The following is a 26,242-nucleotide window of genomic DNA, read 5'->3' as shown; positions in this document are numbered from 1 at the left end:
CATATTTATCTAGATATTTCTCTAGTAACGACGGCATTTATTAAACTACCACAGATTTTACATTTTACTTGAGTGAAAGCAATTATTATCTTACATTTGGGGCAAATATTACACTGACATGTAGTGGATCGGATTCGTTCACATAACCTGATCGGCTATATTTGTAATACATTGCGTGTGACGGGCATGCGCACTGGAAAAATAAGGAGGGAATGATCGTTTGAATCGCATTCTGGTCAAGCGGAAGAAGTGGGTTTGGAGAAGAAGAATATTTATGACCCTGCAGTCTTTTATTATAAAGAAAAATATGGACTGCAAAATATATGTTGCAGGCTTGATGGTGGGAGCCCGGAGAACAATTCCTAAATTATTATCGCAGTTTTGGACACCTGTTGACAAACATAGTGGCATCTGCTATCCGCGGTTCAATATTAATTTTGGGAAACCATATAAACATCCAATAACATCGTGTGCATACTTTTTACTTATTAGTTTCTTTTTGTACTGCATGTGAACGACATTTCATATTCCATGCTGACATGATTTATTACATAGTACTATTTTATAACCTGTTAAACAGTGATAGTAGGTTTTGTATTGAAAAATGAAGAATGCTTTGCCCTCTTGGCAACCCTATAATTAGAGAAGTTAAAAAATAAAATAAAATAAAATAATAGCTGCGAGGTCGCGCCTATTCCTTGTCAGCCATTTACCACTCTACTTACAACTCATGCTGTTACCTTTCATTCAAGGCAGTACTCGCTTATTTAAAAATATCTCTTTAAATGATTCTTTAAATTTAACGTCTTCATTATGTAACTGCTTTATCAAATGATGAAATTCGCTAAATGTTGTCCTCTGTAAGTTCACGCTATGCACACACTTCCTTTTACGCTTATATATGGAACGTAACAACGACAGCTCATCGTCGGTGTGATCAATTCTCACCCATGGCACGCTAACAGCCAACATTTTGGTCAAGACTGAGCAGTCTCGTGCAAAACCATAGCTTTCTGTGTATGTGTTAGATTCCGCTTCTATTTCCTCTTTATATCTTCTCAGCTGTTGTTTGTATTTCCTTTCTGGGCTGGATTTCGCTGCATGAATGCATACTTTGTAACCATAGCATAACAATGGTAGAGCCATGTATTTTTGTTCTTTCTGTTGTTTGCTATGCTTGCTTGATTTAAAAAAAAAACTTCTTTACTGTAGTACTGGATTAAAATATATTTAAATACTAGCTGATGTACCCGTGCTTCGCTACGGGATTCTCAGAAAGAATGACTTTGTGGTTTTCCTAACCTGAGATCAACATAGGTCATTACAAAAACGTAAGTATGAATATAGCGATTAAAAGCAATGCTATCATATAAAATACTCGATCAAATGGAAAGCCGCACGTTTTATCACTTTTAACGAACAGTGCTGCGGTTAGATTGCGGTGCTAATCTAATAGTCCAAAGTTCCAGAGCTGGGATGACCAGGCCGCAGATTGCCATGAACACTCATCTGCCATTATTCCGCTAAATATGCACACTGTTCATTCCAATCAGTGCCTCAGAGTAGGCATTCAATAGCCCGAATGCTATGATGATCCAGTGTGTTACGTACCAGTAGTATCAGAAAATTTATAAACCTGGGGAATGGCATGCTAAAGAAGAAAGTTATCTAACTCCCCAGCTACTTCCCATCAATATTCAGACAGGTTGTTACACTCTGTACGACTGGGCGAGTTGACCGTGTGGTTAGCGGTGCGCAGCTGTGAGCTTGCATCCGAGAGATAGTGGATTCGAACCCCATTGTCGGCAGCGCTGAAGATGGTATTCCGTGGTTTCCCACTTTCACACTAGTCAAATGCTGGGCCTGTACCTTAATTAAGGCCTAAGGCACTCCTAGCCCTTTCCTATCCCATCGTCGCCATAAAACCTATCTATGTCGGTGCAACGTAAATCGAATAAAAAATACTCTGTACGCAGCAGTAATCCTATCTACCGGAGATGAGGGGCAACAGAAGACACAAAGCACATCACGACAAACAATGGTCAATGTAATGTTATTGTTGATCAATGTTATGAGCTTTCTATATTGTAGGCCTTCACATTTAGTTTTCTTTCGACTCTGTGATTTGTAAAATATTTTATACCATAAATTGTAGTTTCTTATTCTCCGACTTTACATACCGATTTTCATTAAATACTGTTTACCCATTTTCTCGTTACTCGGCGCTGATATGGACTTATTAACAAAAATCCAAATTCATGAATATCTTTGTGATCATAGCCAGTACGGTAACAATGCATAAGACATGAATAATATGAAATTTAATACTATATTACCTTAGTTATGTAGCATTCATCGATTACACCTCTAATAAGAAATATTTGATAATTACATTTTAGGCCTTCCCCTAAACTACCATTTTACTCAGAGTGAATAAAATAATTTACAGCCTAGACTATAGCGACTTATTTCCTGACTTTGCATACCGATTTTCATCAAGATAGGACTACTAATAACAACAATATTTGATAATTAAATTTTAGGCCTTCCCCTAAACTACCATTTTTCTCAGCGTGAATACAATTATTGATAGCCTAGATTATAGCAACTTATTCCCCAACTATGCATACCCATTTTCTTTAAAATATGACCACTAATAACATAAATAGTTGAGAATTCAATTTTAGGCCTTCCCCTAAACTACCATTTCACTCAGCGTGAGTAAAATGATTTATAGCCTAGACTGTAGAGGTTCATCCCCCGACTTCACGTACCGATTTTCATTTGACCACTAATAACATAAATAGTTGAGAATTCAATTTTAGGCCTTCCCCTAAACTACCATTTCACTCAGCGTGAGCAAAATGATTTATAGCCTAGATTGTAGAGGCTCATCCCCCGACTTCACATACCGATTTTCATTAAATTCTCTTCAACCGTTTTCTCGTGATGCGTGTACATACATACAGACAGATAGACAGACAGACAGAAATTACGGAAACTTAAAAAATGCATTTTCTTGTTACTATGGACATGACCGATACAGAAATACCATTTTTTTCAAATTCTGAGCAATGTACAGACAAAACTCTTATTTTATATATATAGAAGATTATGGGGAAATGGAAATTTCATTTCTTATTTAAAACCGTTTATAGAGTCTGAAAAATCTGGCTAGACTTTAGGTTTTACAAACTGTGGTGGCCGTGACAAATTGACAGCAGACTGAGTTATGTGAATGTATTAAATGCATGAAGAACACGTTTGTACTGAATATTCTATGATCTGTTCAACATGTAGTGTTTGAAAAAGGATGTAAATACATTGAAGAAGAAGCGGACAGTAGTGCATAAGGCACTTACTCCTCCTTAGAATTATTTAAGTGAATGAAGCTGTAAGACAGCGGATATTGGAAATGAAGATTGTGGTGGATCAGGATTTCTTGTGTATTATTTATTCATTATGGCTTCTTTTAAGTGGCGGAGTTAAGGCACTTGTCCCTTTTCTATCCTTAGCCACGTAAGAAACATGAATAATTGGCGCAGTTGGACGCTGATATACTTCACCTGGTGTTACGTGACCACAATGCCTATAAAGAAACAGAGATGGCGATTGATTACGATTTCAAGTACAATAAATGATTCTCTTTTTTTCTTGCAGAGAAAATAGAATGCTGCTAGAAATTTGCTTGATAATAAATTAATAATAAATAATAATGCTTGTCCCACTAGCTGAGTCATGTACCTCTGAAGAGGTCTTGAGAGCTTGATGGAGAATTTATACTAGTAGTTCAGCACAACCGACGGTAAAACTTAATAGTTAAATTAATTTTCTAAAATGTGAGGTGGAAAATGAAGTGATGAAAAGGAAATTGAAATTGGCCACCCTCGAATTAAAGAATTTGTTTGTGAAATTAAGAATTGCCTTTATGGTCTTAGATTGATCATTCTGATAAATTTGAGCACTTCTTACGATCCATGGTGACTGAGACTAGAGCTGGGGGCAAATGGGAAGTATTTTCAGCAGGGCTTTGTCATGTCGGAAAGTTAGGTTTTAGCATGAAGATTTTTTAGTAGATTAACCTTGGCTATCCTAAGCATAATCAAGTCGGTCTTTCTTCACATTATGACAAAATTCAAGCACAGTAGAGCCTTGGAAACTCTTGGAGTAATCACAAGCTGGTAAGTATTAATCCTTGTCCGACTAGTTGAGTCATGTACCTCTGAAGACGTCTTGGGAGCTTGATGGAGAATTTATGCTAGTAGTTCAGCACAACCGACGGTAAAACCCGACTTAATAGTTAAATGAATTTTCTAAAATGTGAGGTGGAAAATGAAGAAGGAATTCCCATGGCAGTTTCAGGTTGTAGGATAGAAAGCAGTTCTTCAACTAGTAAGGTATAAGGGGCAGAACGAAGTGGATCATATAAGGGCATAATTTCTACACTAGCTGCTATTAATTTTCAACCAAATAAAAATATAGGTGTGTTTTGTGAAGACAGTAATTTACGTGATAAATGTTTTCAAGCAAAGCAAATGAAGATGAGGAAAGACAAATTTTAAACAACAGGAAACATTTTTGGTGTCTTGGGAGTTTTCATATTAGTCAGAATTTTAGAACGATTTTGAATTTCATATTATCTATGGTAGGTCATGTGTCAATAATGTGTTCTAGGACTTCCGAACAAGTTACTCGGAAGGAAGGAAGGAAGGAAGGAAGGAAGGAAGGAAGGAAGGAAGGAAGGAAGGAAGGAAAAACAATTCATAACTGTTGATAACTGAAGTCTGGCTAATCTACAAACACTCATTGTAGCCATAATAGGAAAATAGGAAAAGTAAGTGTGTGTGTTCTCATGAACCGTAGTTCACAACGGTCATACATAAGGAAACATACTGCTCGGTGTATGAACCTTGGAGACGAAACATTTATGTATGATTTGTTTGCTATAAACTGTAAATGAGAAGTCATGATGGAACATGTGCCTGAAGTCTTGATGTGCTTTATGACGATAATAATTGTTCACGTGTCGATGTCATTTAGTTCGGTCTAGGTTTACCTGAGTTACACGAGGAAGAAATGAAACTTCGCTTGGATGAAGATCAGCCAATTGAATTTGTGGTGAGAGCTAACATTTATGGTAAACTGCTCAATAGCAGGTTATTCATTCTAGAGGTTGGTATTGTGGCCTTTGATGCCTCTCTTTGATGGATTAAAACCAGGAGTATTTGAAAAATGCAAATTCTATTCAAGCAATTTCGATGTTTGTACGCACGGATTCAATGAATAAACGATGTGAAGTGTATGTTCTTATAACTCCAGATCCAGGTCAAAGAAATACCAGAGAAATGGCAACGCAAGCTTCTTTCCTTCAAACTGTTATAATCAGCAGGCAAATTTTACGAAGTGAGGCTTTCATAAGTTGAGGGATATCCAACAATCCCAAGAAAAGAAGACTTGAACATACGATAAAAAGAACTTAGAAGTTGTGACATGAAAGCATTGTATGGTGGAGTTCTTGAGGAATGGATAATCGAAGGAAGACCTGTTTCTCGGTGGGATGAATGGCATTATTTGTCACATTGGCCTGTCCTAAAGGAAACAGCACTAATAAAATTAAACTTGTCTTCGAAGCAACGAGGCCGTCCTTCCCCAAATCAGTGTTTAGAGAAAGACCTTAAAATGATGGACCATTCCGACCATACTTTTTCGCTTCCGACTTTGATAAATTTGAGAAACAGCTGATGTGAAATGACTAAGAGGGAGGTAATAAGATAGTTCGCCATTTCTCACTGCATGTTGTAGTTTGTCTCTCTTTAAGAAATGACTGGAAAATATAAGGAAGAAGCCACTCTGATTTTTACGAAGCCAAGTTTGACTTGAGAAGTTGGGAATATTCACACTCAAAAGCCACATATAAGCCTGGTACATCCGTTTTTGTTTCTCCTTCGGGACGAAAGTCCAATACACTTCGAGTGAGTGAGTGAGTGAGTAGTCACTCGAATGTCTATGTTATTCCTGGCACACCATGTACTTGAGCACGTTGATTATTTGTTCGTGTCTGTTTGTCCATAACTTTTGTTGCAACACTACAGCCGTGTTCTTACGTAAATAATACAATTCTTGTGTAAATGTTCAACTCATACATGCAAAATTTCGAGTGTCACCACTTAATGGAATGAATAGTTGGCCGCAAATATCGGAGCGAGGTTAACAGAATAATTGAGGAGAGGATTTTAAGATAGGGACAACGATTTCCTTTTCCAGAATGACTGCACTTCTGTTCTTGCGTGAATCAAGAAAGAGGACAACCGGAGAATCTTCGTAAGGATATAGTACAAGGGATAAGAAATCTCACTGTAAAGTATTCTTTGGAATTGGAGATGGGTACCACGCAGCATCAATCCCGCAGATCCTGTTCAACAGTTACTTCAGCTAGATGGTGGTAGGGATGACAATGGTTTAAACTTGCTCTATGAGAATGATTTTCAGCGAAACCGAAACTTGATGAGGAAATAATTATGGCAGAGAAACAAAATACCATGAATTCAACATTTTCATGGAGTGCTATTGATATCTATCATTTCCACAACTTCTCTATTGATAAGGCAAAAATAATCATAGTTCTTGCTTGCGACGAGTGTTTCAGTGAAATCAGGAATGAGAAATGATCTACTTTTCATCCTTCCATGCGAATCAATGGTGTAATTCGACTGAACATGAAGATCATATAAAGTAGGAATCTGGAGGATTTTAAATTTTATGGCACATTTATGGTGGAAATGAGAAGATCCCATGACTCATCCCCTCTATCTTGAGTAATTTTAATAGATTCCCTATCTATTGTTTATCTACTCTTTTCTTAAACAAATGCTTATTGAACATCTCCCTTGGTAAATTATTCTAATTCCTAACTCCTCTTCCTATAAACGAATATTTACAAATTCGAAAATTGTTTATACATATTATTTTAATGCAGAAAAAGGAATACACAAGTTTTGACCACAGTGTTGATTCTTAAAGTCCATGGCGTCATCGCCGCCCAGTTAATATGTATTTGGCGGCTGAAAGTGCATTACCGGGTGGTGCAGCTTGGCGTTTAGATATCACGTACCAAACAAGTGGCTGTGCAGTTTGGGCAATTCAGCTATCAGTCTGCATTTGGGATACAGTGGGTCCGAACCCTACTGTCGTCAGTCCCAAAGATGGTTATCCGTGATTTTCCATTTTCACATCAGGCAAATGCTGCGCCTGTACCTTAAGTAAGGCCACGGTCGCTTCCTTTCCTATCCTAGCCCCTTCCTATCCCTTCGTCGCCATAAAACTCATCTGTGTCGGTGCGCCATAAAGCAAATTAAAAAAATAAGAAGGGACGTAGAGACGAATGAGATTAAACTAGATTCATCTTGGCAACATATACCGGAAAACACACAAGAAATATGACTGTATGTAAAAACAGACTGATTTTTTCTTGAATGAAATTTGATGAATTTCGAACTTTACAAACAATGCCCCCAAATACGACTAATAAGTGGCTAAAAATATATAGAAAACATACGCAGGAGGCAACTAGACTCGGTGTGGGATGGAATAAGACCTATAAATTATATGTGAAGTACGAATGAGATGGCTACGTGTGCGTCGAAAACTTGTGGCGGCTCTAGTAAAACCAAACGACAAGACGCGAGTGTGAAAAAACTCTACTTATTACTTCTAACCACAATACTTGATGGACGTTTCACATAAATAATTCTAACGGCAGATCTAGTATAGCCCATCATGTTTTCCTTCTTTGTGTCGAAGGGAACAAGAAAGAAACTAAAAGATGGATTTGATATATCATTAAAATGAAAAAAGAAGACATTCATACTTCACTACAATCTCCATGGTTATGCCTGGGATCAACGGTTTGGTAAATGGTAGTTGATATTACCAAGGGAAACAAACCTAGGTTTCTGGAAACATTATTTGTATAGAGAGAAAGCACATTTCGCAGTAAGCAGCAAATCAGTCCAAGTAACAACGATTGTGCTATCCACGGGAATGATTCACACAAATTTTGAAACAAAAGCTGAATATGTTACGTTTCACTCTATGTGTATATTATCTCACAAATGAAGATTAAGAAAGAGAAAGTGAAACTATGTACATAATAAGCGTTGTTTATAGAGGAAGGGTTGTTTCACATGTAGTCCACGGATTTTACATGAAATCAACAGTATAAGACAAAATTGAAGAAAACTATTCTGGTTTTGCTATGAACCCCAGTCTTTTGAGAGTGGTGAAATAATGGCATATATTTCTTTGAGGGAAATTCGCAGCGATACCGAATGATGTCACTCTGTCAGAACTACAGTACCAGCATACATTCTTTTATTGCCTGAAGAATGGATGCTACCGCATACTCCGAGACTATTATCAGAAACATTCTGATTGCTAGATCGGAGAAGTGAATTGACCTTTGAGGGGCAGAAGTTGGACTACTTGTTCGCGTAATGGAACTTTCTCATAACTTATCTCACTGAAGATTAGAATAACTATCCCTTGCAAGGAAATGCATAGATGTTGACGACGTGCGGTCTGAAAACGATTACTTTCTTCTTCTTCTTTTCCTGAAAGCCATAATCTTCCTTGAACTATCGTTCATGTTTAGTCCTGTTTGTAAAAATAAACTCTGAATAGTGTGTATCACCCTGTTGAAACAAAATTTCTATAAGCAGTTAAGGTGGAATATGTTTCGTATATCGTTTTGTCTTACAATCAATAGCTCTGAATCATAAATTTATGTTGGAATTGGAAGGACTTTGGTTTTGAAAAATGCAATGTCGGATCTCACCTTCACCAAGGTCCTCATACCATCCCTACACAAGGTTCTGTACACCATATCCAATAGCTGAAAGACGGAATCCTTATAGCCATCTTGAGAAAGGAAATCTCATAAAATGGGCGAAAGGGGTAACCCGTAAAACCAAACAAAAAACGATGATGCTAAATGAGAAAAATACCTTTTCCAGCACAACCTGAAAGATTCTGTCTAATGAAGAGAAGATTGAAGAAATCTGTTCTGGTTTTCCTATAAACCACAGTCTATTCAGGGATTTTTAAACTGTATGTTTATCTAAACCTTCCCCTGGATGAGTATACTCTACATATGAATTCTGGTCGAGATCTATCCAACCGTTTCTCCGTGATGGTGGAACAGACAAACAAGCAGACAAACATACACGAAAGATAAAAACCATAGATACGACTCTGAGTTGACCTAAAACGGATAAATATATGAAAAATTGGAAAAACCAAACGAATTTTGCACACAGTGGAACCCGTTACAACATTATTTATATAGATTAATATGCAAATATTTGTGCGAACCGGCTGTCCACAGTTATAATCCTACTTTCTACTAATGATAACATTCTTAACTGAATTACATTCTTCCTTAATTTCCCCATACGTATGCGATTACAAACACCGAAACCTGGACATTCTTTCCTTTGAGGAAATATTCCAAGATCTTGAAATGTTCAACTTTTGGGCTTCGAAAATTATCGAAATAAGGAGGTAATTTTAATGACGGTGCAGATCATTATTTCGGGGTAACTACTGGCTGAACGGTAGGTTATATCACAAAACAAATTGCACAATCGCTGCTCAATTTGTAGAGATCAACCAATTTGGCCCTATGTCTCGATTCCTTATAGGCCTATGTTAGATAAAGCTGCATTGATCGATCATAATCAAATCCCTCCTACTCGTTTGTGACTTGTATTAGGAAAGGGGCATATCTTTATAATGAAAACTGCCCATCTTTTTTGTGAATGGCAGTTGACCAGTGGCCCTGCCGTTATAGTAGAAATTCCCGAACTCGATTGTGAATGGTAGTAGAAAATGTGGCCTGCCATTATCATAAAATAGACTCGTCCCTGTTTTGTTTCTCGCATTGCGCTTAGAGACGTGCAAATTCATATAGAGCGACCCATATAAACCTGAACTACTTTACTAGGTCATAATTTTCCCAATGAAACCCCGTATAAACAAGACATTTTATTTAATCATCTTAGTGACCCTGGGAGAATCGGTACCGCTTCCCATGGTTGACAATTTTGTTAATTGTCGTGGCAATAACCAGCACTGTTAGGAAATTAATAATTCGTTCGGAGTATTTGGGTGGCAATCGTAACGGAAACATGCAGAACACAATTCGAGAGTGGTTTTTATTGTGAAAACATACTGGAAGACAGAACTATTGGTTGCAACATAACGGGCATTTCGAAAAGAATTCAATGTGCGCAATATTCCAAGAAAAAAAATGGTAACAATTTTATCAATTGCAAGGAAGCTGGAGAAAACTGGTGTACTAAACAGTGACAGTGGTAAACATTGACCAGCATTGAGTGCAGAGACTATTGATAATGTTCGAAGACATTTCGAATATTTGCAAGAAATTGTTGCGTCATCTGAGCCAGGAGACAGGCATTCCATATTCCACATATCAGAGATTTGCGAAGAAATTGGGGGTTGCGGCCATACAGAGTGCATATGATGCATGCATTGGAAGAATCAGATCATGAGAAACGAATGCGTTATTGTCGATAGTTTCAGTGTTTTATTGTTTAACGTCCAGACATTCTCTCCATAACTTTGTTTACAGATGAAGCATACTTTCATCTGTCAGGTTACATCAACACACAAAACAGCAGATATTGGGCTGCTGTAAAGCCATATCATCCAAGAAACACCACTGCTTGACTAAAAGGTTGGAGTGTGGTGGACGGTTCAGCTTCCAGGTTTGTTGGCCCCATTTTCTTTGATACGAATGTAGACACTGCAGTTTATATGCGCATCTTCAGTACATTTGGGAAGCAGCTGCATGATTTCAAACTGACAGAATGTTATATTTCCAACAAGTAACGTTTCCATGCAACTTGCAACCAGTTTCTTTTATGACCAAATAATCTCCAAAAATGTGTGGCCACCCCAATTACCTGACTTAACCTCCCCAGACATTTTCTTATCGGGGTATCATAAAATCAGATTGTACAAGAATATACCTCAGACAACTGCTGATCTCCGTGAGGGCATTAGACATGAAATAAGCAAAATTGGTGAGGATACACTTAGCAGAACTTCGCAGAATACGGTGAAACGAATACAGTTCTGTATGGATGCCGGTGGAGGGTACTTCCACCATTTGCTGTGAGGAAGCTCGAAACAAAGTATTCCAACCAGTTTCTTTGCTGACCGAACAATCTCAAAAAAATTGTGCGACCCCTCGCCCGGACCAACGGACTTCATCTTATCTTACGTATGTAAGTGCATTATCATCTCCCAAAGTTGCACAAGTATCTTATTATTGATTCAGGTTAATATGGGTCGCCCTGTATAATCTTATACTCACTGCATGTAAATTCTTTCGTACAGATCCGTATACAACCTAGAATACTGTAACGAAGCACGGGTACATTTACTAGTTGAGGATATATTGGAAAGAAATTACATGTAGGTTATCTTTAATTGGTAATATTGAAAGTGTTGTTTGCAATATTCAGTAAAATGACTTTCAGTTCATCCTGTTTATTTGAATATCATATAATTTTTAATTTTTTAATCAATAATTTAGTGAATTCTAAGTTAACAGCCGGATAATCCTGTGTTCACAGGTAAACTTCATCTTCAGCCTCTCAGAGACGACTTTGAGCAGCGGGCATTGTAGCCTAAGAACCTGGAAAGGACAGAAAAACTTTTTTAAAGCTACAGTATAGCTATTTCAGAAATTTATAGCATGTATTAAAAATTAGTTCTAAGTGAAAATATGCCATTTTTCATTCAATATTTTATGCAGTTTAAGAGCTGAACGGCACTGTTCACTTGTAAAATGAATAAAATACGTTTCTAGGTAATTTTTTTCATCTGATCACAAATATTTTATTGCGTTGTAAGTGTGACAAACTGTCACAGAGGGAAAGTTCTAGTTATAAAACAATTATATTCTGAGATAGAAGACATTCACTAGGAAAGTATGACATACAATGAATTAACAACGCAAAAATGGTAAATGGTGAAATACTTCGGAACTCGCCAACATTAAAAATGTTCACGACTTGAGAAAGTTATCTCGGAACTAATAGGTTTCCTGACCAATAATGCACTTGTTTAAATACCTGACGATATTTTGCTTAAAGTACAGTCTTCAAACAAGAAACATTATTGCCATGCGAACAACACATACTTTTTACATTATTTTGAAACAATAATGTTTATCTCATGCTCGCCAATGAACAGATTTCCAGCAATAAGGATTATGTTTCGTCTGATATTTTAATGTTAAATTTTGGTAGCTTGCTCGACTACTAATTAAGATATTATACTCAGGTTAAGGGTTCAGTTATGCCGAATAAAATCTCATTAGCCTAACCAACGTCCGAGATTCAATACGACCATACAATACCACTTTCACAATTGAAATAATGATTGTGTGTAGAATGCATTACCGTATAGGACGGTTGCACGATGGGTCAATGCGTTTCATGCGGATCAGAATTAGACTGAAGATTTGCACCGCATAGGCCGGCCACCCATTCCTCGAGATCATATTGATATCGTGAGTGGTCTCGTTTCCGTAGACCATCAGTGGACTGTCTGGGAATTATCCAGAGAGGTTGGTCTCAGTCATCAAACGGTGTGGCACGTAGTAACGAAATGTCTTAACTTGAGGAAAATTGCGTTTTGTTGGGTTGCATATCAACTCACCGATGTACAGACGTGCGTTACATAGATAAAGCGACCAAATTCAAACAAATAATCAAAAATCTTCAAAATAGCACCCTCTTGCGACGATACACTTCTAGAGGCGGTGTTTCCATGCCTGCAAGGCGTCCTGGAAGGCCTTTTCCGGAATGTCCTTTAGAGCCAATGTTAGATGCGCCTGGATTCTTTCAATCGTGTCCTAATGTTTTCCTTTCATGACTTCTTTTAACCGAGGAAACAAAAAATGGTCAGCGGGAGCCAGGTCAGGACTGTAGGGAGGCTGGGGAACTAATTGGGTGTTGGTCCTGGCCAGGAAGTCGTTGACAATGAAGGCGCTGTGAGTAGGCACGTTGTCGTGATGAACTTTCCACGTGTCCTTGATGTCGCTTCGGCAGCGCGAGACCCTCCTCTTCAGTCACAATGCGGAAAACGGTTGTTTTTGCCATGCTTAGAGTTTGTGCTATCAATTGAAGTGTCAGCCGTCTATCAGAGTTCAAACAATCGTGCACACGCGTCACATTTTTGTCGACTCGTGAGGTTGATGGCCGTCCATTGCGAGGTTCATCGGTGATCTCCTCTCGGCCCTCCATGAACGACTTGTGCCATCGGAAAACTTGTGATTTGGACAAGCAATCAGTCCCAAAGGCCTGCTGAAGTAATGGAAACGTTTCGGTGGCGGACTTCCCAAGTTTAACGCAAAATTTGATAGCGTACCGTTGTTCTACAGAACGATCCATTATGCCGTGTTACATGAACTCAAAACGGCCTTGACGGAAATGCAAGTCCTGACTCTACGGCAGCTCGCTGCCGAATGAGGCAAAGAGCGTTTTAATCTAACACCCCCTCCACCTAGCCCAGCAGGTTAGAACATGCTGCGGTGTACAGTTGCGTCAGAAAAATATTGGTCGCATTACTTATGGAACGCACGTATACAAATGGCACCGGTATGCACTGGCTGGCATCCACCTGGACAGATACCGCTGCGTAGGAGACGAATTTCTACAGCGTATTGTCGCTACTGATAAGACGTGGCCACGAGCCTACGAGGTTCAATTTAAAGCGTCAATCGGATGAATGGAATCAGCCAGGTACACTGTGTCCACAGAAATGTCGAAAGAAACCCAGACGGGTGAAGCTTATGCTGATTGTGTCATACGACCACGAGGATGTTATTCTTCCACATGGTGTTCCTGAAGGACAAACCGTCAACACTGACTACTATTGCCGATATATGGAACGATATCTAGGTCCAGCTATGCGGTGCAAACGTCCACGATTATTGCGAGACGATCGCCGTGTCATGTTACAAGCAATGTCAAGCTCTTGTCGCAACTTTGGCATTGGTAGGTCTTGTAAACACCCTTCGTGCTGACCAGACATGAGCCCTTGGGACTTCTACCTATTTCAGAAGTTGAAGGAATACCTCCGAGGCCACCGATTTCCTGACGTGGCATCTGTACTTCGTGCAGTAGGGTGCTCCGTCACTGTTATCAATAGAAAACGCCTTGCCAACAGTCCCCAAAGGCCTCCTGACATTTGGAAAAAGATAACAGACTTTGCCGTAGACTACATTGAGGATATGCATTTCTTAGTTCATTAAATATTGTGTTCTATCAATATTTCCACTACTTTCCATACAGCGCTCGTGTAAGTAACAACCTTCATTGGGGTTGTAAATAAACGTCACATATCTTTTAATTTGGTTATGGGAGTATTTAGGATGTAAAGAGTCGGCGGGTAAGTCACTGATGAAACACTAATTAGAGTATGGTGCCAGTGTATGGGACTCACACCAGGATTACTTGGTATGAGAAGTGGAAAAGATACAAACGAAGATTTGTTCCGGATGATTTCTTACAAGAGTAGTGGTACTATACCGTCAAACTTTACGCTGGAAATACTTTGAAGTAAGGAGAAGAGCTGCTTGATTAATTTTTATCTTCCTTGCTGTCAGAGGAGTGAGGTCATGGATGAAATTAGTTTACGAATAGGCTTGAATTGAATTTTTAAACGTAGGAAAGAACATAATATAAAGTTGGAATTTAAGAGGACAAATTGGAACAATTATTCATTTATAGGAAAGCAATTATGAAGTTGAATAATTCATGAAGAGAAATGTGTGATAAATTTCCAAGTTCTTCGCAATCATTTAAGAAAATACAAGGTAAACAGATGTTAGGGAATCTGCCATCACAGTCTTTTAATATAGAATAACCATGCACATCATATGAACGCGTGCAGATACTCTGACATCATTAGCTTTCATAACGTGACCACAGCGAGGATTTACAAATGGTCGACAGCAATATTTCGTTCCGTCAAAGTGCTGTGATTGAATTTCTTGTTAAAGAAGGAATTCCCGCTGATGAAATTTACCGGAGACTTCAGCGTGTTTATGGAGATGTGTGTATGGATGCTCGCGGTGTTCAAAGATGTGTGAAACATTTTAAAGATGGAGACACGACGTGTAACTGTGAGTAAAATTGCGGCAAGACTTGCAATAGGACACAGTGCACTGTAGGAAATTGTCCTTGAGTTGGACTATCAAAAAGTTTGTTCTCGCTGGGACCCTGGTTTATTCACCAGAGATCACGAAGTTTTGAGAGAAACTATCAGTCAGAATCTTCTTCAGAGATATGGAAATGAAGGAGATGATTATTTGATGAGTATTGCTACGGAGAATGAGAGCTGGTTCCACCATTACGAAGCGGAAACGAAACGACAAAGCATGGAATGGCAAATTTTGAATTCACCGACGAAATAGAGCAAAACAGTGAAGTCTGGTTAAAAAGCTATGGTCACCGTCTTCCGGCTGAATTTTTTGAATCGGGGCAAACCATAAATGCTGCCCGTTACGTTGAAACGCTTCTCAAGTTGCGTCGTGCATTGAGCGATAAATGTTCCAGAAATAACATTATCCTTCAACACGATAACGGCCGCCCCCTCAGTGCTCGTTTCGCCAGCGAGAACATTAACAAATGTGGATGGATAGTTATGCCGCATCCTACTTACAGTCCCGACTAGGCATCCTCCGACTAACATCTTTTGGTTTTGTGAAGGAGCAGATGGGAGACCAGCGCTATGAGAATCAGGAGGACGTGAAAGGAGCAGTGCGTCAGTGCCCTCGGCATGCTTGGCCGGGCGTCCTACCGTGAAGGGATATTCAAACACGACAACGGTGGTAAAATGTCTCTGAAAGAATGGATTCTATGTTGAAAGTCGAACAAAAGTGTACAGTTTGAAATTATTTACCCAGTGTATTGATATGAATAATTTTTTAAGATGTTGCTCGTGACTTTCAGTCTGGCTCCTGTGTGTGTATATACATATCTTACCCAGAAAACATTGTAACTTTAAAATGTTCTAATGTTCAAAATTAATCTCTGATGAAATGTGTACACCTCTGATTGATAAAGGGTGCTGGCTGGTAGATTGGTTTTAAGGAACTAAGCTTCGTTATCATACAAAATAAACCATATCATTTTTAAGAAATTGGTTAATAAATGTACAACACAGTTGCAAACTCCACAGTAATGCAAATAGGCACAGAGATCTCCTGTATATCAACACACGGGGATGGTGGCTAAGATTTTCGTAATGCCTATGAAAAACAACTGTCTGTTAGGTCATCAGCCCAAAGGCTAGCATGATGCTCAAATAGCACCAACAAAGGCTATGCAGTTATAGGAATACCACAAAAAACCAGTGTCAGCACAAAATTGAGGCGTACTAGGAAGGATGATGAGTGAGGTAGTTTGCCCTTACTTTACTCACTGAGCCAGACATCTAGCACGACTAACCCTACGAGAAACACCTTGTGTAACACTCAGACACACTAGTTGTGCTCCGAATGTCATTACTCGGCACCACCCATACCGTATCTTCCATATTCTCTTAACCGTCGATGAGACTGGCTCTTCGGTGAAAGCTACATTTTGCTCTGGCCTACGCCGAGTGATGGATGTAAAAGTACCTTCCTTGTCCATCAGAAAATGACAGAATCAGGCAGTGAAAAAGAACGTGACTGTTCATATAAGGAAGTATTGATCTTCATTTCATGTGTATGTGGTATAACTTTGAATGAGGTAATTGAACAATTGGAAATTGTAATGAATAGCAAATGCGACGAACAAAATCGAAGGCATTGCCATTACGTATTTAGAATACGCCCATTTTGATTTCCATTGGATATTGTTTTATTATTTTAGTGGAGTGGAGAATGTGATGTACCTCATATTGATTGAATATAAATATATATTCACTCCAGAATAAAATATATTAATAATACATCAGATGATTGGCAGCTGCTGAATACATTTATCATACCAGTATCACAATAAAACTGCTAGATCCTTTGTATATTCCGTTGGAACTGAATTTAAGAAACCTGAACCGACCAATGTGCGTGAAATTAAGAACTAATAATACGATAGGCCTAAACAGTAAATGAAAATTTGATGGAGAACAAAAAATAAGAGATTCCAGTACATGAACTCAATTGTAAAATTACGTACTTATATGTAAAATATTGAGAAGACATGAACAAGAATAACTTAAAATTTTTAATTACAAAACTAAACACTTTGTGAATTCTGAAAATGGCCTCAGTATACCGTGAATTATTTAATATGAACTCAATTTGGGTGCTATTAAGATATCTGAAATTTAATGGAGTTTGAGTTTTTATCCTAAAATATTATTCTTCAAGCAAACGAAATATGACCTATTATTTTTATATATTATATTCTGATTTGGTGTACATTAATGTTATATGGTAAACCTATCCACATTGTACGGTAAGTTTAAATTTCCTGCTGAAATACTTGCAGGCTTCATCATTTGTACCGATCGTGTTGCAAGCTTGCATGTGGGACATAGCGGATTCGAGTTACACCGTTGGCAGCCCTGAAGATGCCGCTCCGAATTTTCCAACTTCCACATCAGACAAATTCTGGGGCTTTAAATTACCGTAATGGCCACTACCTTCTAAAACCAAATCGTTCATTATTCCAGCGTTGCCAAAAACCTATTTGTGGTAATTGGATGTTCAACAGTGGGGGAAGAAAATGTTAAAAAAAGGCCTACGGATGACTACTTCAAAATTACAGTCGACATTCTATACCTATTCTATAAATAGGTCAGATAATTCGTCTTGATATGCCTGTCGTAGTCATATTATTTTGCCCACCCATTTCAAGTTTTATGAACATTTAATAGGAATCGCGTTATGGTATGCCGCAGTTCTTGGCCAGAATTCATACATTCTGACGTCACCATACCGTCTGTTTGTTAACAATCTGTCCACATATTCACCTTTTCATTCTGCATTTCTTGATGTAAAGCTTGGTATTGTGTCGTAGAAGGCAATGGTAGTTTTAATCGCAGTTTTTCTAGGCCTATATAGAATTATTTTGAAAAGACAGTTCGACTTCAAAAAAGATCAGTGGAATACTTTCTCTCAAAATCTGGATGTTGAAGTATCAAAAATCCAGCCTGATCCAGTAAATTATCCAGATTTTGCGGAATTAGTAAAAAGCTTCTCCCGTAAACACACCACTTGCGGTTATAGAACAATATACATTCCTGGACTTGATAGGGACTCAAAATCCCTCCTTAATAAATATGAACAGATATTTGAAATTCATCCCTTCACAGAGGATACAGTACAAACAGCAGACCACCTGCTTGAACCTATATCAACATCAAGAAAAGAAAAATGTTGTAACCTTCTCGAAAATTTGGATATGAAACGCTCAAGCCGGTAAGCCTGGAAATTACTAAAACATCTTTACGGTGATCTTACAGCCTCACCCTGTGAGTTGAATAAAGTTGCTCCTGATCAAATAGCCCATCAACTATTGCTGAATGGCAAACCACGAAAATATCCAGAGAAATCAGGATCCAACGGTATGAAGAGGAGAATGACCACCTTGGCACACTATTCACGGAAGAAGAACTGAGAACTGCTATCAAATGTATGAAAAATAACAAAGCTTCTGGCCTGGATGGCATAAGATCAGAGCAAATAAACATTTTCGCTCCATAACTATCAACTGGGTTTTGAAACTGATGAACACGAGTGTGACTAGAATGTTGATTCCAAAGATCTGGCGCAAAGCAAAAGGTGTGGCCTTGCTTAAACCAGGAAAGTAGCCAAATGACCCTAAAAACTTCAGACCTGTATCTCTTCTCCGCCATCTTTTCAAAATTCTGGTCACATATTTAATCTAACCCAGCATATCGAGGATAGATATAAGAGGAAAGAAATAACAGGATTTGATCTCACGGCTGCTTAATACAGTGAATCATAAGAGAATGACAAGGACGCTGTATTGAACAACCACAGACTATTGGCTGACAACGTTTATTCAATGCCTGCGCCCAGAACAGACTTTTTTTTGTCACTCTGAAGGGCAAGAAAAGCCGATGGAGATGTCAAAACAGTGGCCTCCCACAAGGAGTTGTGTTGGCTCCAATGTTATATAACATCTATAACAACGATCAGCTACTTAACACCGGAACTAGTGCTTATATCTACGCAGATGACACAGCTCTTGCTGCTCGAGGAGTGACATTTGAAGAAGTAGAATTAAACCTGACATCTGCTCTTGAAGAACTACCTGTCTACTATGACGAGAATCACCTGAAACCCAATCCGGAGAAAACTCCAGTATGTGCATTCCATTTACGCAACAAAGAAGCAACAAAGGAGTTGAAAGTAACATGGAGTGGACACAAATTAAACCATTTTGATCAACCCAAATATCTAGGGGTAACTTTGGACCCGTGCCCTAACTTGTAAAAAGATACCAAACAGAAGGTTTGCAGCAGGAATAATCTCATTCGCACACTCACACACACAACATGGGGAGCACAGCCTAACGTCCTCTGTACATCTACCTTTGCCCTGTGTTTCTGTGCTGCAGAGTATGCTGCTTCAGTCTGGAGGAATTCCGCTCATACAAACCAAGTGGATGTTGCCCTCCACGAGACAGGTCGCATTGTTACAGGCTGATTACGACCAAATCTTGTCAATAAGATCTTTCCATTTATGGGAGTACCACCTCCAGATGTTAGGAGACAAGTTGCAGCAGAGATTGAGAAGAAGAAGAAGAAGAAGAAGAAGAAGAAGCAAGAAACAGATCCAAGACATCCAATGTTTTGACTTCACGCCCACCCTTCGAGATTGAAATCGAGGAAGAGCTTCCTACAAACAACAACGTCAATCCCATCATCGGCCAAATCTCGGCGAAAGGAACTCAGGAGAATGAAGTCGCCTGTAGGATTATGGGAAATGAAAGAGAAGCCAGCTGCAGGACATCATCTTCAATGTGGACATTGGAAGACGCTTAACGGATTATGATCTGGAGTGACACGATGTAAAACCAACCTGAAAAGGTGGGGTACGGTGATCAAGATTTGTGTGAGTGTGGTAAAATGCAAGATCATGGACACCTTCTCATATGTAGAAATCTGCCTAAACCATGTAGTATGAAGAATTTGGAGGAATCCAATGAATGTGCTATCTTGACAGTTGAATACTGGAAAAAAAGTGTAAATAGAGTAGTTGTAAATATGTTGTAGTGATTTCGGACACGGATAAATAAATAAATAAATAGAACGGTTATTTTGTGAGCTCATAGGTTAGTCTCGAAAGCGCATTCTTAGCCAGGGTAGAGAAATTTTTAAAGATACATGGCCTTCACTCTTTCTAGTGTAGCTAGGTCATCCTTCGATAGGTTTTACCAGATAATGTGTAAGGTGTATGTCATGATAGGGTCTGTGCGTAGACTGTTTCCTTCTAGCAGCATTGTAAGTTATGAGGAGTACTCTGCCATCTGATGAATAGGATATATTTGGAAGATGGAAAAGGTTAGAGAATCAGAGAGTTTCTAGAAGGTAATAGTATTATTACGTGATCAGAGGAAGTGTATACTCTTTGGCTTTACAGGTAGTATTCAAACATGGCTGCATGCAATGACATTACAAAGGATGTAATTTCGTTTATTTTGCCAATTTTTTAGATATGTATCCTTTTAGGTCGTCTAAAGACCGTATCCGTGGTTTTTAGTTTTCGTGTCTGTCCGTCTGTTGCACCATCACGGCAAAACGGCTGTATAGATCTCGTCCAAACGTCATATTTAGAGCATACTTATCGAGGAGCAGGTTTAGATGTGCATATGATGTAAAAATCATCGAATAGACTGGAGGTTAATAAAAAGACCACAAGAGATTTCCTTTCAATTTTCACTTATACTATTGTTTTTGTGTAAAGTCCGTAGACTATATCTGAAACTCCTCTTCATTTTAAACAACTGTTATGTACATAATTTCGCTTACACTTCAAATGACGGAGAAAATACTATTTTATACGTGTCTCGTGCTCTGCATTGAGTGACCTGGAACGAACCTACCGGTTACCAAGGCAACGTCTCTGGCTGCTTACAAGCAGGGAAGTAATGTAATGTCGTTTTCATCGTCATCCAGTTAGCTCGCAGTTGTTCGTTGGGTAGAAGGCAAGAGAGACGCCAAGCTGCCATTCTACGGTATATTTCTCTCTTAATATTGAAACTCTCCATCTCCATAGTGAATGGCATTAGGCAAGTATGCCTGCCGTTATAATAGAAAGTCGTGAACTCGATTGTAAATAGTAGAAGGAAACCTGGCCTGCCATTATCATCAAAAATTCCCAACGCGCACCGTACATGGGAAGCAACGTATGTGGTGCTCCCCTCGGTGTTTATTGGATAACACCAGAAGAAATGCAATTTGATGCAATCTTTCTCATTGCGTGTAGAGTAATTTACGTAGAAATCCGTATACAATGTAGAATACCGCATGGAAGCACTGTTATATTTGCTAGTATCAGAATAATAATGAAAGAGTTAGTGGCTTAGCAACCTGCGAAGTACAAAATGTATTGCGGGTTAGGGTAAGCCTTCTCCTGCAGTTATTGGAATGATCATTTAATGATTACTCAAAGTTGGCTGAACTTAGAGACTTATCAATGCCTCATGATTCACTGGCAAGTAATTTCGGAGGGAATAAAAAGAATTAAACAAATCGGTCCAGTAGAACGGTCGGACGGGCTTACCAAAACTGCTTTTAATAAACTCTTTATATATATATATGGATGTTATTGGCTTTACGTCCCAGTTACAACTTTTACGGTTTTCGGAGGCGCCAAGGTGCTGGAAGTTAGGCCAGCAGGAGTTCTTTTACTTTCCAGTAAGTCTACCGATACGAGGCTGATGTATTTTAGCACCTTCAAAATGTAATACCACCGGACTGAGCCAGGATCAAACCTGCCAAGTTGGGGTCAGCAAGCCAGCGCCTCAATCATACGACCACTCAGATCGGCTGAAAATATTTTGAGATTGACAATTCGAAGTACAGAAAAACGTGGTTGTTACTTCAGCACCACCAGAAAGTCACCTCTCTCTTTATTTAATTCCAAATTTTTATCACCAGTGCCACAATATTTCTAAATCTGTGACTTTGTATACTAGATATCGTATTAAAAGTGTGTGCTCTTTAACCCATTTTTATCATTCCTTAATATGGAATATTATGATTTTAAGATACTTATATATTCATACCTTTGAAGAAAAAGCCATTATTTTCCCTTTGCCGTTTTCTCTTAAACACCGAAATGAGGTTTACGAAGTAGTCTTAACTAGGGTTTTAAGCTACTGAGTGGTTAATCAACGTTGGGAAGTACATTACAGTTGAGATGTTGTGGCACGTGGCTGGTCAATTAATCTATTCTTGACGGAAATATAGAAAATGTTTTCTCAGTTTTTTTATAGGGGTATGTTTTGAAATCCTACTACAGGAATTCGTTCTATCTGAGGATAATGGAGTCCATATAAGCGTAATATTCGTCAAAACTTCGAGTTACTGAAAACAATTACGTCTGGGCCTGAAGTATACTTCAGGATATCGAAATTTTGAGTAACATAAATTTGAGTAAAATATACAACTCTGCCTGGAATTAAACATTCCTTCGAGATATTGACAGTTCGAGTTCTCGAAGTGACGGGTTTTAGAAATTTGACTGTCCTTAATCCTTTCTTTATCCACATTTCATAAGAGTATTCTGCTCAGTTCCAACCGTTATCAAGAGCCTTGTCATGAAGACATACCGGTTTATCTTTTCCGCCTGTAGGAATGAATAAAACCACGCATAGATGGATTTTTGATTGTGTATGTGCTGTGAAATGTGAGCTTCAAACTCATAAACTTGCTCTGAAATTCGGGGGAAATACAGAAAGAGTGAATGGGCTAGGAATGATCTAATCTCTAACGTTATATAGTCGATTCCAAACCCGATTTCAAATGGAAGAGTGTGAGTTTTACTTGTGGGGTAAAATGAATGAAAAAATGTATCGAACAAATCCTCACACATTATAGGAAATGAAAGAAAACATTACGAATTAAATCAGGAACATTACAGTGGTAGAACTCTCTCGCATCACTCAGAATGTGGTTACCAGATACATTGCCTGTATAACCCAGGAGGGAAGACACCTCCAGCATCTTTTATAAATTAGGATTTGATATAAGATTGTATGCACGCTTAAAACAGGGCGGCCACGCACGACAAAAGTTCGGCTGAGGTAGCTACCGTAGCGCAGAGTACAAACACGGTGCCTTCGGTCTTAGTTTATAAAAGGGCATGTAGTCGCATCCTACGAATGTAAAAAGAATGTTATGCCTGTCCGTACATTCTTTCGCTGCCGCCAGTTTGAGGAGGTTGATAGTTTACGCGATGCAGGGACGACATCTATTATTTCTGGACTTTGTCTCTCCCCTTGTGTAAACAAAATAACTGCGATACCTGCTGAGCCAGGTTCACAAAACTTGTCAATATAAAGGTAGAAACTAAGCCTATCTGAAGTCTGATTTAACACAGAACAATGAGTAGAAGCTGAGAAAAACCTTTCAGTCGGAAAGAAGTGAACAATGTGTTCAATGTCTTCCTTCAAGGGCCACTGAACCCATGTTCAGGTTACTGTTGGTTTCTTGCTACCGAGCTCGATAGCTTCACTCGCTGAAGTGCGACCCCACTGTTGGCAGCCCTGAAGATGGTTTTCCGTGGTTTCCCATTTTCACACCAGGCAAATGCCGGGGCTGTACCTTAATTAAGGCCATGGTCGCTTCCTTCCAATTCCTAGGCCTTTCGTATCCCATTGTCGCCATAAGACATATCTGTGTCGGTGCGACGTAAAGCAAATAGCAAAAAAAGAAAAAGGTTTCTTGCTATGAATAGCGCTGGTGTTGGAGCTTCCCTGTTTTCTACTCGCTGTACACAAAGCAGAGCCATTCAAACTAAACTTTCACATAAACCTTTCACATGAATTTTATATTTTTCGTCTTTCCTGAGATATTTGAATTTCATTTCCTTACAGCCTGTCCTACAGTAAGTGTAGCCTCGCGCATGTTGTTAGACTTTACTTTTATTGGTGAAATACAGTACTTCGAGGCTCTATTAGTAGCGTTCGGTGTTAACGTGTAGACTCGCTACGTCAGCTCCAAAGTACGCAGATCTAGCAGCACACATGTTGTTTCCGACCCCAATTTTAATGGTATATCACTTTAAGGTGGCAGTACCTGCGTTCCTAGCATATTGTGGGCGTTAGATGACCATTCTTATCAATTTCCTATGGATTGATTTCATTTGTTCGTTGTAAATAGTTATCACCACTTATATTTCGTAGATATTGTACGTTAAAATTTTGCCGAAATATAGTTGTTTACTCGAACACACCAGAAAAAAATAATATCATAGAAAAACTACTAAACGCATTTTGATACAATTTCCAGAGTATATTAGTAAACTAATTCATTTCCACGCACGCAATGCCCCGGGCAATAGGTAGTAAATAACAAATATTTAAATAATACTCCATCATATGGTATTTTCAGTTAGTTGTAATAATGAAAAGTACAGTTCTACACTATATAGCTGTTTTAAGAGTGAACAAGTTCAGCACAGACGTCCCCTTTAAATACACAGGATATGTGATAAGAAGTAAGTACATACAGGAAAAATGTGTGCCTTATAGATTATCAGATTTTTTCATAGGTTATTAATAAAATCATTTACAGAAACAAATCGCTCACCATTAATGATCCACTGCAAAGGCACGTGAGTACAGGGCCAGAACATGGTAGTAAGGTAAACCATTAACATATTCTACCACACCAAAACTTTGTTGCAAGCTAACAAATTACCCCCAGGATCTACTTAGTATAATGTTAGACAACCCGCGGCGTGAAGACAGGCAGCGATACGGTCGGGCATGGAGACATGTAGACGTCGGATGTCTTCCTGAGGAAGGTCTGGAGAACTTGCTGGCCACGGGAGCATGTTGACGTCACGAAGACAGTCAAGGATAGCCGTGCTGTATGAGGCCGCGCTTTATACTACCGGAAATTGGGGTTTTCGAGTTATATTACTAAGAGAAGCACACACGGCCAAAGAATTTCCTGCACGTATCTATACGCTGTTAATATTCCTTTAATCACCACCAGTGGGGACCAGAAACGGTACCCCACACCATAACACCTTTCGTTGGGGTGGTATGCAGCTCTACAATGAAGCGTGGATCACTACGTTGGCCAGGAAGTTTCCAGACTAAAAATTCAGCGATCGTCTACATCCAGATAGAACCATGATTTGCCGCTGAAAATCACTTGTCATCAAACTACAAGCTACCATGCTGCCCATCCGTGGCAAAATTTCAAACATACTCAGCGGTACTCAGGTCGTAACCGTAGACATCTTAAGGGTCGTCTTGACGACAGATCCAAATCTGCTAGCTGCCTCGTTATGGTACTGGTGGGCATAGTCGTAACCTCAGACACCATGAGGTGGCCCTGGATGATGCTCAGCGACGTCTACGTTGCACAATGAAACAGTTCTCCACGTTGGTGATTCACCAGGGTCTATCCTAATCTTCTCAACGTTTGTGAACCCTCACGTTTCCACTGTGCCTATCAGCGACGCTCAGTACAGACAGAACGACTAAAGAGCGAGTAAGGCGCCGAACGTCTAACCTGCCTCTTTTAGTCCGATGATGTGGCCTCTCTCAAATTCAGGTAGTTGGTAAAAGGCTTGTCAAATGTGCCGTCGAGGCATGATGCGTGTTCGCTCAACTCAGCTCTGTGGCACACGCTGCTACTAAGGCCTTATTTGATGTCTTGCATTCATGAATGAGGGACGGACATATACGCTCTTAGTGGCACGTTTGCGCAAGCAATCAGCATTAAACGCAAATGGAACACTGTCAATGTATGACTGTGTATGATACTGTGTGCCAACCTTCGCATAATCCGAACGATTCGTTCATGGTGCGCATTTCTCATTTTACAAATTAGTTTATACTGCACAGTTTACTTAGAATAACTAATTTATTTTGGAATAATATTTAAGGGCGAAGGCACCAAAAATCTGACAGGGGTTGTACAATGTTCCAAAACTTGGGCACTCTAT

The sequence above is a fragment of the Anabrus simplex genome, chromosome 3 (assembly GCF_040414725.1).
Source record: "Anabrus simplex isolate iqAnaSimp1 chromosome 3, ASM4041472v1, whole genome shotgun sequence".
Lineage (NCBI taxonomy): Eukaryota > Metazoa > Arthropoda > Insecta > Orthoptera > Tettigoniidae > Anabrus > Anabrus simplex.
This window is presented reverse-complemented; position numbering follows the sequence as displayed.